Source organism: Ovis aries, chromosome 18, assembly GCF_016772045.2.
Source record: "Ovis aries strain OAR_USU_Benz2616 breed Rambouillet chromosome 18, ARS-UI_Ramb_v3.0, whole genome shotgun sequence".
NCBI classification, from domain to species: domain Eukaryota; kingdom Metazoa; phylum Chordata; class Mammalia; order Artiodactyla; family Bovidae; genus Ovis; species Ovis aries.
The window spans coordinates 22,849,876-22,869,633 of NC_056071.1; the positions used below are offsets into that span (position 1 = coordinate 22,849,876).

General features: G+C 46.1%; 2 long non-coding RNA genes across 2 annotated transcripts; one reads left to right on the forward strand and one right to left on the reverse strand.

Annotated features, from left to right (window-relative positions):
• The first annotated feature begins 642 nt into the window (after positions 1–642).
• LOC121817088 (uncharacterized) lies at positions 643–19,081 on the forward strand. Its single transcript, XR_006056826.2, has 3 exons — positions 643–755; positions 1,357–1,472; positions 18,668–19,081. It is a non-coding gene; the product is annotated as an uncharacterized LOC121817088 (long non-coding RNA).
• Positions 9,778–19,169, reverse strand: LOC121817086 (uncharacterized). Its single transcript, XR_006056824.2, has 3 exons — positions 13,381–19,169; positions 11,070–11,245; positions 9,778–10,133 (listed from the first exon to the last, which is right to left on the reverse strand). It is a non-coding gene; the product is annotated as an uncharacterized LOC121817086 (long non-coding RNA).
• Positions 19,170–19,758: the final 589 nt, after the last annotated feature.

Below are 19,758 nucleotides of genomic sequence, written 5' to 3' on the forward strand. Positions count from 1 at the left end.
TGGGTAGAGATCTGGCCTGGCCTCTGTCCTGGAAAACTCCGTGCCTGCGTCTGAACGTCAGCGCTCAGATGTCTAGGGTCTGGGGCTGAGGTGGGCTTCTCTGGGGAACCGTGCTCTTCTCTGAGTAGGATTCCATGGCTCTCCCGGGATAGGGGGAGGTCAGTGCTGCGGTAGGGTTTGTAGTCTGTCTCTGTGACAGGTTCATCTTCCCTGGGGTCCTTGAGACTCCTCAGGGGGGCTGCTAAGTCACTTTAGTCGTGTCCGACTCTGTGCGACCCCATAGATGGCAGCCTGACAGGCTCCCCCGTCCCTGGGATTCTCCAGGCAAGAACACTGGAGTGGGTTGCCATTTCCTTCTCCAATGCATGAAAGTGAAAAGCGAAAGTGACATTGCTCAGTCGTGACCCCATAGACTGCAGCCCACCAGGCTCCTCTACCCATGGGATTTTCCAGGCGCGAGTACTAGAGTGGGATGCCATTGCCTTCTCCGCCTCAGGTGGGCTAACTAGTATTTATTCCAATTTTCCAGCACATTCAGGTTTAATAGAAAGGCAGGTTCACCTGGTGAATTGGTTCCAGGGTGCAGGGATCAGGCAAAAAGTCAACGGACAGCAGGTGAGGTTGCTGCTGTGCTCTCCTTCCAGTCGACTCTCTCCTCCAAAGAGGATGGAGTTGCCCCTCGTTTCTCAGCCCAGCTCTCCTGTGTTTCTCAACACCTCAGCGGGACAAAAAAGACAGAGCCTGCCAGAACCAAGGTAGTGTGTTCACCTCTAGCATGAGCTTTCAAACCAGGAAAAAATCACACAGAACCAAAGTGAAAACAGGAGGGCCCTGACTTCTCAGGGACAATTGTGGGGAGAGGAGATGGACCCTACACTTTTTTCTAGGGTCCTAGAGGTCCCAGGGACCAGGCTTGTTTACACATTGGGGGCCCACCGACCACAGCCATGGTGTCCCGACCAAGGGGATGTGTGACCCCAGGTGGGGGGTCAGGGGACTGTGCGAGTCTCACCCCATCTCCATGGGTCAGGGTCACGTGTGTGGGGAGACCATACACACAAAGCTAAGAAAAAGGGAAGAACACATGTGCGCTTCACGTGTGTTTAGGAATTAATGCTTTATTGTATTCACTTTATACAGGCCTGTGCCTGTTTTCTTCTTACCCTCTTGAGGTTCACCCTCCCTGGGGCTCCTGGAGACTCCTCAGGTGTCTCTACCTGGTAATTATTCTAATTTTCCAGCACAAGCATGGAGGGAAGGGAGGCAGGTTCACCTGGTGAACTGATTGCAGGGCACACAGATCAGGCAAAAAGCCAATGGGCAGCAGGTGACGTTGCTGCTGTGATCTCCTTCCAGTGGACCGTCCCTCCTCAGCAGAGACCAGACCTGCCCGTCGTCTCCCAGCCCTGCGTCTGGTGTGTTTTCTCAACACCTCAGTGGAACAAGAAAGGACCAAGCCTGCCAGAACCAAGGTAGTGTGTTCAACATTATCATGACAGCTGTAAAAACTGTTAATATCACTCAGAACCAAAGGGAGGAGATGAAGACTTCTCAGGACAAGTGTTGGGAGAGGAGACCAACCCTACATTTCTTTCTATCATGCCAAGAGTTTACAAGAACCCACTTGTTTCCATCTTAGGGACCCAACCAGCAGAGACATGGTATCCTAACCAAGGGTCGTGGGACCCCAGGTGCAGGCTCTGGGGATTGTGTGGGTCTCACCCCATCCACATGGGTCAGGATCCTGTGCACACGGAGACCACATATCTGCTCTTCACCTGCAGTGTGTCCTGTCTCTTCAGAGATTCCCAACATCTGAAGTGAGGGTGTTGCCCTGATTAACCTGCGGTCCTTTTTCTTTTCATCTTGTCGCATTCACATGAGGTCAGGCAACTTTGGGTCGGTTGCTGCTCTGTGTTCTGCTGAGTGAAAGTCTTTGGAGGCGTCATATTAATATCATAACATATCACATGTCCAGTTCATAGGGTCATGACTGTGTGGTTTCCCCTAGACCGAGCTCAGGTCCAGTTTGTAATTGAATTGTTATTTTATATTGGGGTAGAGTTGATTTCCGATGTTTAGTTTTAGGTGTACATGAACTTGATTCAATTATACATGGATGTATATATATTGTTTTTCTGTTTTTTTCTCATATAGGTTATTACAGTTTGTCCAGGAGACTTCCATGTTTTATTCAGCAGGTCCTTTTTCATTATCAACTTGATATTTATTCATGTGTATATTTTCATCCCAAACCCGTAATTTATCCCTTCTAACTTTGTTTTGATAATCAGAACTTAGTTTTCTCAGGCTCTTTCTGTTATGTACATTAGTTCATTGGTATGAATTTAGAGATCCCACCTGCATGTGATATCTTAGGATGTTTGTCTTCTTATCTCTGACTTACCTCACATAGAATTATAGTTTCTTGGTTCATCCATGCTGCTGCCAATATGATTATTTCATTTTGTTTTGTGGCTGAGTAGTATTTTAGTGTATAGATGTACAATGTAGTCTTCATATTTGTGTCAATGGACATTTTGGTGAATTTTTATGTCTTGACAATTGTAAATAGTACTGCCCTGAAAATCGAGGTACACGTGTCATTTTGAATGATGATTTTCTTTGGATCTAAGCCCAGGAATGGGACTGCAGGATCATGATACCTCTATGTTTAATGTTTCAAGGAACGTCCATGCTGCTTTCCATCGTGGCTTCACCAGTTATATTCCCACCAAGATTGTAGGAAGATTCCATTTTTTGGTATGTTCTCTACAGTATTTATTCTTTGTAGATCTTTTTAATGATGGCCATTGTGACTAGCATAGGTGATAGCTTACTGAAGTTTTGATTGGCACTGATTTAATAATTATTGATGTGGAGTATCTTCCCCTGTGCTTTTATTATTTTATACCTTGCAAATACAATTTACATCTTCAAACTGGCTTCTTGAAACTTGGCCCTGTTTGGAATTCTTTTGCAATGATTTTTCCCAGGACATTTCTTGAGGGCAGGTGTCATTTAAAGCCCTGTTAGACTTGAGACTATTAAGAGCCCTTCATCACCTGTTTTATGACTTCCCTGCTGGTTCAGTGGTAAAGAATCCACCTGCAGTGCAGGAGAGTTGCAGGAGACATGGGTTCAATCCCTGGGTCAGCAAGATCCCCTGGTGGAGGAAATGGAAACCCACTCTAGTACTCTTGCCTGGGAAATCCCATGGACAAAGGAGCTACAGTCCTCTGGTAGGCTACAGTCCATGGGGCCACACAGTCAGACATGATTGAGTGGTTAAACAACAATAGCACCTGTTTAATATGTATATATTAATCTGAACCAGCTAATTATTCCCTGACCCCCCCCCCACCACCACATATCTTTCTTGGTAGCCATAGGTTTCTTTTCTAAGTCTGTGAATCTGTTTCTCTTTTGTAAAGAAGTTCATTTGCATCCATTTTTAGATTACACCTAGAGTGATATCATATGATACTTGTCCATCCCTGTCTCGCTTCCTTCACTTGGAATGATCACCTTGACTCTTTTCTGTGGCTGGACTTGGAATTATTTCCTATTTCTTTGTGGTTGAGAAATATTGCATTGTGTATATGTACCCAATTGTGTATTCATTTCTGTGTAATTCCATCAATTAGCTTGCTTCCCAGACTTGGCTATTGTCCTTTGTGGAGCTGAGATTCCTGGGGTTCTTGTATCTTTAAAATTTTTTATTTTCTCCAGATTTATGCCCAGACGTGGGATTGGCTGAGCGCTGAAATACTTCTGTTATTTTTTAAATGAACCTCCATGTGTTCTCCCTACTGGATGAACCTACATACATTGTGATCAACAGTTTAGGGGGGTTCCCTTGTCTCCACACTCTCTCTAGCATTTATTCTTTTAAAAATAATTTTATTTATTCATTTATCTTTGGTTGCACTGAGTCTTGGCTGCTAGGCGTAGGCTTTCTCTATCTGCAGCAAGCGGGGGCTACTCTCTAGTTTCACTGTGCAGCTTCTCGTACAGGAGCTTCTGGTTGCAGAATGTGGGCTCCAGAGTGCCAGGCTTCAGGAGCTGCATCACGAGGGCTCAGTAGTTGTAGTTCAGAAGCACACGCTCAACAGTTTTAGCCCATAGGCTTAGTTGTTTCACGTGTGTGGAATCTTCTCAGACCAGGGATCGAACCCGTGTCTCCTGCATTTGCAGGCTGATTCTTAACCACTACACCACCAGGGAAATCCTAGCATTTATTCTTTAAGATGTTTTGAAATGGCCATTCTGACCAGTGTGAGTGCTTAGCTCATTGGACTTTTGATTTGCGTATTTCTGATAATTAGTGATGCTGAGCATCTTTTCATGTGCCTAACTGCAATCTGTAGGCCTTCCTTGGAGAAATATCCATTTCAGTCTTGGTCCATTTTGTTCTTGGGTTGTATTTATTTTTGATATTGTGTTGTATGAGCTGCTTGTACATTTTGGAGATGAATTCCCTGTGGGTATCCTCATTGCAAATTTTTCTCCCTATTCTGAGGGCTGAGATTGTCTCACAGTTAGGGTTTCCCTTGGTAGGCAAATGGTTTTAAGTTTAATGAGGTCCCATTTTCTGATTTGTGGTTTATTTTTCATTATTCTGAGAGGTAGATGCACAAAAACTTGCTGCGTTTTATGTCAAATCATGTCCTGTTTATATTTTTCTCAAGAATTTCATAGTATCCATCATTACCTTTAGATATTTATACTATTTGGAGTTTATTTTGTGTATGGTGTTAGGAAGTTTTCTAATTTCATTCTCATTTTCATGTCTGAAGGAACCCTCACTGTGGCCTCCATAGTGGCTGTTACCAATTTCCATGCCAAGCATCAGTGGAGAAGGGTCCCCTTGTCTGCACATCCTCTCCAGCACTTACTGTTTGTCAGTGGCCATTCTGACCAGTGTGATGTGATGCCTTGCTGTAGTTTAGATTTGCACTTCTCTACTGTTTAGTGCTGCTGACATCATTTCATGTGATTTTTTTTTAAAGGGTGAGTTAAGCTTACATTTTGAAAATGGCTTCTTTAATATCTGCCTTGTTTTGAATTCTTTATCCATGACTACCCCTAGGACATTTCTCGAGAGCATGTGTTTTATTTTTTTACAGCCCCTAGATCCTCATGAATATTAAATGTCCAGCAGCAAAGCTCTGCCTGATGTTATTATAGAAAATGGCCACAAGGAAGCAGCACTGTTCCATGTCCAACTCTGGTTCTTCAGGCAAACTGAGCCTTTGGGAAAGTTGGCTTCCAGGGCTGTGAATTAGAGTACAGTATGCCCCAGGACCTTGTGTCTCACTACTTCTTCCCCATAAGTCTTCACCCCTCATTTTCAGCACAGGGAGCTTACTCAACCTTGTTCAATAATCTTTATGGCAAAAAACTGAAAAAAGGACAGATATGCTGTGTGTATATGCCATAATTGAATCAGGAGCCTGTACACTGACAACAAGCACAAAACTGCAAAACAAATATAGGTCAACATTGTGTCAGCATGAGATTAAAGAGAAGACTATTGCCTATGTTATCCTCTCCAGTCTCCTTGACTTAGGCTGCTTTCCAATCCCTGGAACCTGACCAGGCTTGGATCCCATGACTGGACTGGAGAGGGGGTGAGACAGTCAGGGTGGGTGCCCTTAATCCCAGCCTGGGACAGCGTTCTCTGCTGAGATACCAAGGAGGCTGCACTTTCAGAAAGAGGTTTCAGCTGGGGACCAAACAACAAAAGACCTGGAGGTTAGGTGAGTTCCAAGGTCCTTGTGGCCAGAGGGTCAGGCCACCATCCTTTGGGTCCACTAGGATCTGTGGTGCCAGCAGGGCAATCCACCAAGTAGTCAGGTTTAAGAGGAGCTCAGTTAAGGGCACCTGCCCCAACTGTCTCACCCTCTCTCCAGTCCAGTCATGGGACCCAAGCCTGGTCAGGTTCCAGGGATTGGAAAGCAGCCTAAATCAGGGAGATCGGAGGGGATAACATAGGCAATAGTCTTCTCTTTTCTTTAACCTCATGCTGACACAATGTTGACCTATATTTGTTTTGCAGTTTTGTGCTTGTTGTCAGTGTACAGGCTCCTGATTCACTTATGACATATACACACAGCATATCTGTTCTTTCTTCAATTTTTTTGCCGTAAAGATTATTGAACAAGGTTGAGTAAGTTCACTGTGTTGAACATTATATCCTTCTGAAATATCTATTCTGACTGTATGTGACACCAAGGACTGTAACCCTCTAGGTTTCTCTTCCCATGGATTCTCCAGGCACGAATACTGGAGTGGATAGCCATTCCCTTCTCCTGGGGATCTTTTGGACCCAGGGGTTGGTTGCAGGCTCCCACATTATTAACCCTTTGGCCACCAGGGAAGCTCTAAGTATCTATTAGAGATACAGATTTCTTATATATGTGGAGGGAAAGAGAAAGAAGATAATCCTTTGTATTATCTTTTATGGATACAGATTTCTGTGTATAAGTTAGACATATGGATTTGTGTGTATATGTTAGACATACAGTTTTCTGTGTGCATGTGGAAGCAAGGAAGGAAGGAAGATAATCCTTGCAGATTATCTGTTACAGATACAGATTTCAGTGCATATGTTCGAGACACAGGTTTTTGTGTATATATAGTCCCAAATTCCTAGTTAATCCTTGGCCCTTTACTGTTTCTTTTCTTTGGAATTCCTTGTGTTTGAATTTTCAGACTGTCTTTCTGTATTGTGAATTAGTTTCTTTGTATCTCTTTTTTTATTTGACTGGAAGGAACATGCTATTTTCTTCTTCTGTCTCCTGAATACACTTAGTGTGTGACCCCCTCAACGTCCATCCTTGTGGCCACCAGTGGCATAATTTCATAATTTCAGTGCTGCTTTTTCATGGGTGACTTAATAGTCCAATGTGTTTATCACATTGTCTTTAAGCTTTAATCTGTCAGAGGATATTGTGTTGTTCTGTAACTTGACTATTATAAGTAGTACAACAGTGAATATTGGGGGGCATGTGTCTTTTTGAATGATGGATTTCTGGGGATATAGGCCCAGGTGTGGATGTCAGACACTATAATTAGCTCTCTTGAAATGTTTATATTCTGGTATGTGGAGGCTCTTTTCTAGGGGTTGTTGGCAATGTCCATTCCCACCAACCTTGTGCTGGGGTTCAATCAGCTCCTGGCCCTCTCCCACATTTGCTATTTGTAGACTTTGGTGGATCTCCATTCTGACCGGTGGGATTTGGTTTCGTGTTATCGTTTTGATTATCTTTCCTTCTGTAATAATTAGGGATGCTGAGCATCTTCTCCAGTACCTTTTTTTTTTAAATTTTTCATAAAGGATTGAGGAAATTCACCTGTTGCAATTGGCTCCTTGAGTTGGCTGTGTTTGGAATCCATTTCTGCAATACCCTCCCCAGGACCTTTCCTGAGGGCAGCTGTCATTAGCAGCCCCATAGGCCTTGTGAATGGAGGTACCAGTAAGCACAGGTGTACAAGTTGTAGTTACAGGAAATGCCCACGAGAGGCAGCACTTCTTCATCCCCAACTCTGATCCTCCTGCAACCAGAACCTTAAGGAGCGCTGGCCTCTTGGGCTGTGAATTAGAGTGGAAGGTGCCTGAGCAAACACTCAAGGGCTTGTGTCTCACTACTTGTAAGCTTCTTCCCTGCAGACTCATTCCAACTTTGGCCACAATCCCAGGTGAGTGGCCTGCCTAGGAGGCTGCACTCTCAAGGAGGGCCCTTGAATTGGAGACCCCAGCACCAGGAGACCTGGAGGCTATGTGACTTTTCCCAGGCCTTCAAGCTCAGAGGGTCGTGCCACCATTCTCTGGGTGCTCTAGGGCGTGTGGTCCAAGCCAGAGGATACCGGACAGTACAGGTGTCATAGGGGTCTAAATTAAGGGCACACTTCCTGATGTCATAACCCCACCCCAGTCCAGCCATAGGAACCAAGCCTCCTCCAGCTCCAGGAATGGGATTGGAGCCCACGTCAGGGAGGCAAGAGGCAATGAAATAGATACTTCTTTTATTTCCCTTTCTTTTCTGTAATCTCATGCTTTTGCCATGTTGGAATATAGTTGATTTGCGGTTTTGTGCTTGTCAGTGTACAGCTGCATTTTTCAGTTATGATGTATACACACAGCATATCTGTGCTTTCTTGGATTCTTTCTCCATAATGGTTATTGCAGAAGGTAGAGGAAAGTTCCATTTGCTGAACATCAGATCCTTGTGCAGTATGTATTACAGATACAGATTTTGGTTTATATGTTGGACTAACAGATTTCTGTGTATATGTTAGTCCCATCCTCCTCAGAATTCATCCTGGCCACTTAAATTTTTAATTCTTTTTTTGTGTTTTTATGTTTTTATGTTGCCTAGAAGGTCTTCATCTGCTATTTTCTTCCTTTGTTCTGCAAATTTCACTTAGTATATGATCCTCCAAGGACCACCCTTGTGGTGACCACTGGCCTAATATCACCATTTCAGTGGTGCTTTTTTATGGCTGAGTAATAGTCCATGGTAAATATGTTCCACATCTTATTTAAGCTTTAAGCTGTGGGTGGAAATTTTGTGTTTCTGTGTCTTGTCTATCATAAGTAATGCTGCAGTGAACATTGGGCTGCATGTGTCTTTTTGAGTGATGGCTTTCTCAGGATAGCTCAGGTGTGGGAATGTCAGACTTTAATTTAGCTCTCTTGGAACTTTAACTTCTGACATGCAGAGACCGTCTTTTCTAGAGACTGTGGCCAAATGTGCGTTCCCACCAACTGTGTATGGGGGCTCCCTCACCTGCTGGCTCTCACCTACATTTGTTGCTTGTAGACTTGTGTGGATGGCCATTCTGACTGGTGTGGTGTGATATTTGTTGCCATTTTGTCATTCTTCCTGTAATAATTAGGAATGCTGTGCATCTTGTACTTTGGGTATTTGGGTTTTTTTTTTTTTTCCTTTAAGGGTGTGAGGAAAATTTGCCTGTTGCAGTTGGCTTCTTGAAAGTCGGCTGTGTTTGGAATTTATATCAGCAATACTCACCCCAGGACCTTTTCTGAAGGCAGCTGTCATTAACAGACCCCCAGACCTGTGAATTACACCTGCAATTAAGCACTGCTGGTCAAAGTGTAGTTATAGGAAATATCACAATGGCACCCCACTCCAGTACTCTTGCCTGGAAAATCCCTTGGATGGAGGAGCCTGGTAGGCTGCAGTCCTGGGGGTCGCTAAGAGTCAGACACGACTGAGCGACTTCCCTTTCATGCATTGGAGAAGGAAATGGCAACCCACTCCAGTATTCTTGCCTGGAGAATCCCAGGGATGGGGGAGCCTGGTGGGCTGCCGTCTATGGGGTTGCACAGAGTCGGACACGACTGAAGCGACTTAGCAGCAGCAGCACATGGCAACAGCAGTTCTTCATGCCCAACCCTGCTTCATTGGGCAATGAGATCCTTAAGGAAAACCAGCTTCCCGGGCTGTGAATTAGGCTGGAAAGTGCCTGAGCAAACACCCAAGGACTTGTCTCTTACTACTCTTCCCCCTAAAGCTTCACCCCTCCCCTCTATACTCCTCCCAATCTGGGCCACAGCACCTTGCTGAGGTGCCTAGAAGGCTGCACTCTCAGGAAGGAAGCTTGAATTGAGGAACCCAGCAACCAGGGACCTAGAGGCTAGGTTACTTTTCCAAGGTCCTGGTGGTCAGATGGTTGGACCACCATCTTTTGGGTGCACTGGGGACTTTGTTCACAAGCAAACCAGCCAAGAAAACCAGACCACACAGGTTTAAGTGGGGCCTCAGTTAAGGGCACCCTGTCCAGCTGTCTGTTTCTACCCCCATCCAGTCCAGCAGTGGGACCCAAGCCTGCTCAGGTTCCAGGGGTGGGATAGCAGCCCAAGTCAAGGAGGTTGGAGGTAACAAAGCGGACATCCCTTTTCTTCTTTTACTTTTCTTTACTCTCCAGTTTTGTGCTTCTTGTCGTTGGGCAGCCGCCTGATTCAGTTATGACATACACATTACAGCACATCTCTTGCTTGGGGTTCATTTTCCACAGAGCTTATTCCAGAAGGCCGAGGAAAGTATCATCTGCTGAAAATCATGTCCATCGGGATTACCTTTAGAGATGCAGATGTTTTGTATCTGTGAAAGGAAGGGAGGAAGGAGATAATCCTTGTGAATTATCTATTAGATATCATTTTCTGTGTATATGTTGATATGCAGATTTCTGTGTAATTTGGAAGGATGAAAGGAAAAATATAATCCTTGTGGATTACCTATTACAGATACAGATTCCCGTGTCTGTTAGTTGTGACCCTTTGAATCTATCCCTGCCCCTTTATCCCCTGCTTTTTGGGGATTGTTAGTGTTTGAATTCTCAGGGATTTTTTTGAGTTTTAAATGATTTTCCCTCATGTATTTAAAATTTTTTGCCTGTAGGGATATCATATTCTTTTGCCTTTCTTGTTCTCACTAACTTCACTTAGTTTATGATCCTCCAAGGTTCATCCTTGTAGTGACCGATGTCATAATTTCAGTGGTGGCTTTTCAGGGCTGAGCAATAGTCCACTGTACACAAGTACCACTTTTTCTTTAATCTGTCAGTGGACATTTGCTTGGATCTGTTTCTTGGCTCCTGTAAGTAGTGCTGAAGTGAGTGTGGGGGTGTATGTGTCTTTTTGAATATATGGGCAGATGTGGGTATGTCAGATCCCAGGATTAGCTCCTTTGAAAGGTTTTTTTTTTTCCCCCTGGCATGCAGATACTCTCCTTTCAGTGGCTGTTGCCAGTGTCCATCTCACTGACTGTCGGGTAGGGGAGGCAGCTGTTACATCTCTTTCCAGCTGTCTACTGCATTTATTGTCGGTGGACTTCTTAGAATGGCCATTCTGACAGTGTGATTGGATTTCTTGCTATTTTGATTGACTTTCCTCCTGTAATAATTAGAGATGCTGAGCATCTTGTCCTGCGGCTGTTTGGGAATTGTTTTTCTTCCTTAAATTGTGTGAAGAAAATGTCTTTGTTGCAACTGGCTTCTTAAAAGTCAGTTACGTTTGGAATTTTTTCTACAATACTCACCCCAGGACCTTTCCTGAGGGCAGTTGTCATAAGCAACCTCACAGAACTTGTCAGTTGGAGTTGTCAGTAAGCAAGATGTTTTAAGTTGTAGTTACACGCAAAGGAGGCAGCACTGTTTCATGTCCAACTCTGGTTCTTCAGGCAAACTGAGCCTTCAGGAAAGTTGGCTTCTTGGGCTGAGAATTAGAGTGGAACTCACCTGAGCAAACACTCAATGCCTTGTGTCTCACTACTACTTTCCTCCCCTTAAGGCTTCACCCCTCCCTTTCACACTCATCCCAACCTGGGGCACTGCTCCCTGCTGAAACACCTAAGAGGCTGCACTCTCAGAAAAGAGGCTTCAGCTAGAGACCCCAGCACCAGCGGACCTGGAGGCCAGGTGACTTTTCAAAAGTTCTCGTGGTCAGAGGCTCAGGCTACCATTTTCGATGCACTAGGGTCTATAGTCCAAGCTAGGGAAAACCAGATAGTACAGGTTTAAGAGGGGGCTCAAAATTAAGGATACCCAGCCCTACTGTGTCAGCCCCTCTCCAGTCCAGTCATGGGACCCAAGTCTGCTCAGGGTCCAGGTATGGCAAACAGCACATGTCGGGGAGATCAGAGGGAATAAAAGAGGCATCACTCTTTTCTGTTCTTTAACCTCATGCTGATACAATGTAGCCCTATATTTGATTTGCAGTTTTGTCCTTACTGTCAGTATGCAGGCTCCTTATTCTGTTATGCCATATACATACCGCATATCTGTTCTTTTTTCAATTATTTGCCAGAGAGGTTATTACACAAGGTCCAATAAGCTCCCTGTGCTGAACATTATGTCCTTCTGAAGAATCTATTCTGATTCTATGGGACCCAAGGGCTAAAGCCCACTGGAATCCTCTTTCCATGAAGTCTCCAGGCAAGAACAGGCCTCTACGTAACAGGCCTCAACCCTCAGCTCGTGTGTGACTATGAGGCCTTGAGGCAGACTTTCAGCTCCTTGTGTCCGTGACACCTCCAGGCAGACGCTCAGTTTGTGTCTCTCTAGAGGCCTCTAAGCAGATGCTTAGCTCGTGTCTGACTATAGGGCTTGTATGAAGACTCTCAGTTAGGGTGTATCTAGAGGGCTCAAGGCTGAGGCTCCTCTTGTGTGTGTCTATGAGGTGGATGCTCAGTTCCTGTCTCTCTAGAGGCCTCAAGGCTGACGTTCAGCTCATGTGAGACCATGGGCATCTAGAAAGACTCTCAGCTCTTATCTACATTTTGTCCTATGGCTCTTTGGATTCTTTTTATCTCTTTTCTTTTTATTAAAGGTTGTGAGGCAAATTGACCTCTTAAATTGGCTTTTTGAAAGTCAGTTGTGTTTGGAATTCCTTTCTGCAATACCTGTGACAGGACCTTTTTCTGATAGCAACTGTCATTAACTGCCCCACAGGCCTTTTGAATTGGAGGTGCCAGTAACCGCTGATACACAAGTTGTAGTTTCATAAAATGGCCACAAGGTGGCAGCACCTCTTCATGCCCAACTCTGGTTCCACCTGCAACGAGAGCCTTAGGGAAAGTAGGCTTCCTGGGTTGTGAATTTGGGTGGAATGTGCCTGAGCAAACACCCAAGGGCTTGTATCTCAGGACTCCTTCCCAGGTGAAGCTTTACCCCTCCCCTCTAGGCTCATGCATACCTGAGGCACCACTCCCTGCTGAGGTGCCTAGGAGGCTGCACTCTCAGGAAGAAGTCTTGAACTGGGGACCCCAGCACCAGGGCGCTGGGGTCTGGGTGATTTTCCATGTTCCTCCAAGTCAGAGCATCAGTCCATTAGGATTTGGGTTCACTAGGATTCTGGCCCCAGCCAGGGCAAACCAGACAGTACAGGTTTAAGAGGGGTTATCTAAGATGGGCACCCTGCTCAGCTGTCTCGACCCCACCCCAATCCAGCCCTGGAACTGAAGCCAACTCAGGTTCCACGATTCAGATAGCATCCTAAGTCAAGCAGGTTTCATGGAACAAACTAGGCATTGCTTTCCTTTCGTTTAATTTCAGGCCGATGCTATGTTGAAGTCTAGTTGGTCTGCAGTTTTGTCCTTGTCTACTCGTGTATGTCTCTGAGGGCTCTCAGCAGGTGCTTAGCTCGTGTGTGTCTGTGAGCCCCCTAGGCCGATGCTCAGCTTGTGTCTGTGAGGCCCCAGGCCGTGCACACAGCTCGTGTGAGTCTATGTGGCCTCTAGACAGATGCTCAGCTCATGTGTCCAAAATCGAGCCTGTCAGCTCTTAACACACAGAAAGGACACACAAAACATCATTACTGGCTGAACTAGCTATCGAATTACATATACTTACCCTACAAACAAAATTGAGTCCTTTGACTCTAGAAGATTGTCGTTTCCTTGTCCCAACTGCCAAGTGCTGGGGGTAGCCAGTGCCACTTCAGGGAAGCAGAGGTGGATTCTAGAACAGGATCCAAACGAACTTCTTTACAAACAGAAACAGCTTTACAACATAGCAAAGCCCCTTATAGTTACCAAAAGGGAAAGGTGGTGCACAGTGAGAAACGAGCTGGTGGAGATGTACATACACACACTACTCTTTGAAATAATCAATGCGGACCCCTAGTCACATCGCATAATAAACTCTATGGAAAGAGAACCCAAAAAGGACGTGTACATACCTATGCACAAGTGAATCATATTGCTGTCCACCTAAAACTAAAAAACAAAAACAACACCCTCTTATAACCATGGGTTCTGGGAAACAAACTCACTCAGGACAATGCAGATAGTGGAGTACAGTTTATTACACCAGCGGGCCCAAGGCAGAGTCTCCTCTTAGCCAAGGACCCAGACCAGTTTTTGTGAAAACCTTATACCCTAAGCATATGTGCCCAAACCCACCTCCCTAAATTCCCTGAAACTAGTCTGAACAAAGGAAAAAGAAAGATACAATCAAAGTTAACCCGTAATTCATATGCCTTAAGCCTATGTAGTTAACAGTGGACAATTATCAATAGGCTTGTGGTCATACCAATAAAGCATAATGGAATGTATGATTCTATTCGGTTACACAGATAATTAGAGTATTCTTTTAGGTGATGGAGAGCCCTGGGGCTCTTCCATCCAGGGGGCCTGGTTTTCCAGTTGGTATGTCGTTTCCATAGATAGTGGGCATACAGCTCAGAGTCCACAGTCCGACCCAAGATGGAGTCCTGCTTTCAAGATAGAGCCTGTTCTGTATCTTCCTTCATTCCCCCCTCTTGATGCTCTTAACTCATAGTATGAGCAGAATTCATAAGGATATATTGCACCCTGGCTCTCCGACTGCCAATTTGGGAGAACGACCCCAACCTTTGGTTTACAAAGTTCATAATACATTGTAAAATGCAGGGTCCACAGAGTAGAACTATCAAGGCAACTATTACAGTGGTAAATATAGTTTTTCACCAGTCACCCTTCACCCAAGATAGTACCAAAGTCCAGAAAGGAATGTTTTCATTTGACAAACCTGGTTTTTCATGATGTCGAAAGCAGCTGATACATTGCCAGATGAATCAGGAATGTATACACAGCATTCGACCTTAACTATAGCACAGGTCCCTCCTTGAGCAGTTGTGAGCATGTGCAAAACCATTTTATTTGAATTACCGCTTCTGTTACTTTTATGAACTGGTGTTTACACAATATGTGAGTGACCCCGTGACCTGAGTCTATTGACTGTTAGGTCTGGCTAAAACCAAGAGAGCAGGGAGAGATTATGATTGACAAGAGAAAGCAAAGTCTCTTTTTGTTGTCCCAGAAAATGCAGAGTGGTTTAAAATTTCCTTGGCAGAGTGGTGACACCCACCAGGGAACTCCATCCATCACAGGAAGAAGCATAGCCCCGCGTACCCAACAGTTGGAGGTATTGTGGAAGTCCACGTAGGAATGTGCACGTTGATGAGACCAAGCAGCAGGAGTTGATCATGTGGCTTCATCCTCAAGGGGCTCGTCCGGGATCTTCTTTCCTTCTTCTTATAGATGATCTTGGTCTCTCGACGGTCAGCGGGGTCCCTCTGTGCAGTCCACTCAGCATTTTCTGGGTCTGTGTGGTATGTTCACTTCACCCTCGTATGATGGATCCAAGGGGCAGTACCTGCAACTTTAACTGCAGTAGGGGTAATTAGAATAACAGTATAAGGGCCCTTCCACTGAGGGGCTAGTGAATCACATTTCCAATCTTTGACCCATATTTGGTCACCAAGAGTAAACTCATGAATCTCTTCCCCAAGGGGGAATGGCACCCTTTCTTGTACAGACTTAGTTACCTGATTTATTACCTTACCCAGTTCTATCTGCTGCGAAATCCTATCCCCCCCTTACCTGAGGCAGATTTGTTGACACCCGTATTATTATGGGAGGGGGCCTCACATACGCAATTTCGTGCGGAGAACAGCCTTGGGACTGCGGGGTCATCCTGAGTCTGAGCAGCGCCGTCGGAAGCAAGTCCACCCAGGAGCAGTCAGTCTCTATGATCCACTTGGAGAGTGCCTCTGTAAGTGTCCGGTTGGTCCGTGCCACCACCCCAGAACTCTGTGTGCAGTTTCCGTTTGATGCTTAAAGTTTTGCTTACTTCTTGTACTATATCAGCTACGAAATCCGGACCATTGTCTGATCCAGTGCTGGAAGGAAATCCAAATCTGGGAACTATTTCCCTAAGCAGGCACAGGGCTACTTCTGATGCTCTTTCAGTCCGGGTAGGAAAAGCTTCTACCCATCCCTAAAACGTACATACCATGACCAGCAGGTAACAGTAGTGTTGGTGAGGTTTCATTTCAGTGAAGTCCACTCCCAGGTGTTCAAAGGGCAGCGTGCCTTTCAGCTGAATCCCCAGAGGTTTTTGTCTGTGCTGAGAGGCAGCATTGACCTGTGAACAAGCAGTGCAGTTCTGAGATTCTGTCCTACATAGGGAAGAGGTGGGGAATCAAGAAATATTTTCAAATTAGTTCTTTTAGTTTAACATGGCCTAGGTGGGTCGCTTGGTGTATTTGGCTTACCAGAGTGGGTACCAGCTCCTCCGGTACCAATAATTTGCCACTTGGCAATTCCCACAATCCCTTTTCAATTTTGATGGCCCCTTCCGCTTTGGCTAGTTGGTTTTAGGCTTCGCTGTATTTTGGAGACTCCAGCGTTAGCTCAGGCAGCTCCACCAACATGAGAACTTTAATAGGGGACTCACTTGTCACCCCCAAGCCCTCGGCTGCTTGTTTAGCGGTCCATCTGCCAGTATGTTCCCCTGAGCCTGGGGGGTATCCTCTTTTTGATGTCCTCAGCAGTATATGACTGATGTCGACAGCCATTTATGGGGGTCCCCTTGCAGGGGAGTGTTGATCGAATACAGGACTTTTATCATCAAATCTTGGCCCAAATTTAGCTTGGTTGCCTCCCAGACTAGTAAGGCAACCACCGCAATTGCCTGTAAGCATCCTGGCCACCCAGTGGCAACACTGTCCGGCCATTTCAGGAGATAAGCCACGGGTCTGTCCCATGTCACCACAACACTCCCATAGCCACCTTGTCCTTTTCAGTCACGTAAAGAGTAAACGGCTTAGCAAGGTCTGGCAGGCCCAAGGCGAGTGCTGACGTAATTGCACCAGGTTTGAGTTCTATTACCACTGGGACTTGTTTTGCAAGCCTGGGGTGGGAGGGCGGGGGGATTGTCTTCTGCCCAGACCTCAGGGAATATGTTGACTTAACTCTTTCTCTACACTGTTTAGCCCGGCCGATTTCCCTTCTGGGAGATCATGCAGCCTCCATTCATCTTGAGGCGTTACCGAGAGAAAGAGTAAATAGGTGGTTGAGCCCACTTGAAGAGTAGGTCTTTCGTGGGGGGACAGGTCACTTCTGCCCCCAATTTACACAGCAAGTCTCTTCCCAACAAAGGTACTGGGCATTCAGGGATGTATAAAAATTCATGAATCACTTGGTGCCCCGCCCATCTGACATTTTTGGGGTAGGCTTGAGACGCAAAGGCTGCATGTAATCACCATCTGAGACCCAGCAGCCTCCGTCTGATTCCAGGGTCTCCTTTCCCCTTCCAGTCAGTCCTCACGGGAGAGGCAGGTATAGCTTGGGTGGTTCGGCTGAGCCAGATCCTGGAAGTGTTGGCCAGAGGCTTCTGCCACCGGGATTGGAGCCTGCGGAGGGGGTGGCTTGACGACCTCCGGCAGAGCTGGCAGAGGAGCAGTGGCTGTTGCAGGACTTCACCTGGCCCTGGACTGGGCATTAAGGCAGCCTCCAGTCCTAGTGGAGCACTGGGCCGGTGGGCGCGTCGTCATCCAGTATGGGGGTGGGGGGCAGGTCATCTTCATCCAAATCCTGCCAGATCCCAGAGAGAGAAGGGGGATTGGCGTGCCTTCACCTGCCAGTCAGCACAGCTGAACCAGAAACCACGTGGTCCAAGACTGTTTCTCCCTTAAAGTCCATTCTGCCTTGGTGGCTTGATCAGGTGCGGATGAAAACACAGATGGGTTAAATACCCCATGTCCCAAGCCATCTCCAGAAGAGCCTCTTCATACTCACTTATGTATCTCCCTCCTTCTAGCCCGACAATTCCGAGGGGGGTCAAGAATTTCACAGCAGATGGGATACCTCCTGGGGGAGGGGAGAATATGAGCATACAAGGACCAGTTTCTTTTCCTAAAAATCCCCTGGGGATCACTTGGTAATAATTCCTCCCCAGATGGCACACCTCCTAAATGACCTTCATAAATTCCCTTCCTAAGCCCTAGCATGCTCGTCGACCTATGTACCAAGAAATGGCTGCCTGCCTATTCCAGGCCCCTGTGGATCCGTGCCCCTTCTAGTCCCTCCCGGGGGGTGATCAGGCCCCCTCTTCCACCCTGCCGGGTGGGTTCCTCCTCACCTGAGCACTCAGTTCCCCTGCTGCTGTCCACTACCTGCTAAGGTGAAAGTTCCCAGCGTTGAGACGCAGAATCCTTCCAGAAGGGCAAGGCACCTTCCGCCCTCTAGAAGATTCAAGCCGCAAAGCCTCGGAGTCGTCCCAAATGGAACTTGTCTCAAAGTGAGGAGTTTCCCGGCCAATGCACCAAATGTAGCCACGCCTTCCGGGAAACAAACTCACTCAGAAGGACAATGCAGATAGTGGAATGCAGTTTATTACGCCGGCAGGCCCACTTTTTGTGAAAACCTTATGTACCCTAACCGTACGTGCCCCCTCCCCCAAGTTCCCTGAAACTAGTCTGAACAAAGGAGAAAGATACAATCAAAGCTAACCCGTGATTCATATGCCTTAAGTCTAGGCAGTTAACAGTGGACAGTTACCAACAGGCTTGTGGTCATACCCCAATAAGAACAGAATGTATGATTCTATTCGGTTACACAGATAATTAGAGGATTCTTTTAGGTGATGGAAAGCCCTGGGGCTCTTCCTTCCAGGGGCCTGGTTTTCCACTTGGTAGGTTGTTTCCATAGATACTGGGGTATAGCTCAAAGTCCACAGTTCGGCTCAAGATGGAGTCCTGCTTTCAAGACAAAGCCTGTTCTGTTTCTTCCTTCAACCCTACACCATTGTAAGTCACCTATACACCAATACAAAATACAAATTATAAAGAGAATTCTGACTCTATTCCCCTCAGGCCTTGGTGAGCTGGGCTGCTGTCACATCCCTGAAGCCTGGGCAGGCTGGTTTCCCAAGGATGGACTGTCACGGGGCTGACAGAGCTGGGGAGGATGTGCCAGACAATGAGCCCTGCCCCGTGGACCTAGCCAGCCTCTTCCCCTCTGCATCAGCCCACAACCTCCAAATCCAGGAGGATCCTCCTGCAGTGAAACTACGCCTACTGCACCCAAAGGATGTGGAGCCTCTGGGCTGGAAGAGCTCTGATAAGCCCCGTGGGCTCCATGTCTCCTGGTGGTGGGGTTCCCACCTCCAGCCTCCTTCCTTAGGATCGCCCCACCTATGGATGAAAGCACCTTCCCCAGAGGGGTGGTGCAAGAACTGGGATGTGTCCAGGGGATGGGGTAAGAAAGGAAGAAGGGATGGGATACAAGCCTTGGGTGTTTCTTCTGGCACATTCCTGACAGTCCAGGAACAGGACTTTCCCCAAGGCTCTGATTCCCCCAGGAACCAGAGTTGGTTATAAAGATATGCTCCCATCCTGTGGCTATTTTGCATAGCAACAACTTTAAAACCAAAGCTCAAGAGCACTTAATATTCATAAGGCCTGAGGGGCTGTAAGTAAAAAAATCACCTGCCCTAAAGAAATATTCTAGGCAAGTCATCGGAAAATGGAAAACTATTAAATATAGGTCAGGGTTCAAGAAGTCAACTTCAATAAGTAAGTTTAACTCACATTGTTTAAAAAAAATCACATGAAAAGATGTCAGCATCATTAATATGAGAAAAATGCAAATCAAAACTTCAATGACGTATCACCTCACACAGGTGAGAGTGGCCATAGGCAGAAACTCTACGAACAATAAATGCTGGAGAGGGTGTAGAGCCAAGGGAACCCCCTCACACTGATTCTGGGAATGGAAATTGGGAGCAGCCACTGTGGAGGACAAGGGGCAGGCTCCTTCGCATGAAGGTGAGCATGAAATTAAAAGACTCCCTAACACCATACACAAAATAAACGGCAAATAGATTTAAAAGGTCTAAATAAAAGGACAGATACAATGGGACTCCTCAGGAAAAAAAGCAGAAGGCAGTTTTGACATGAAGTGC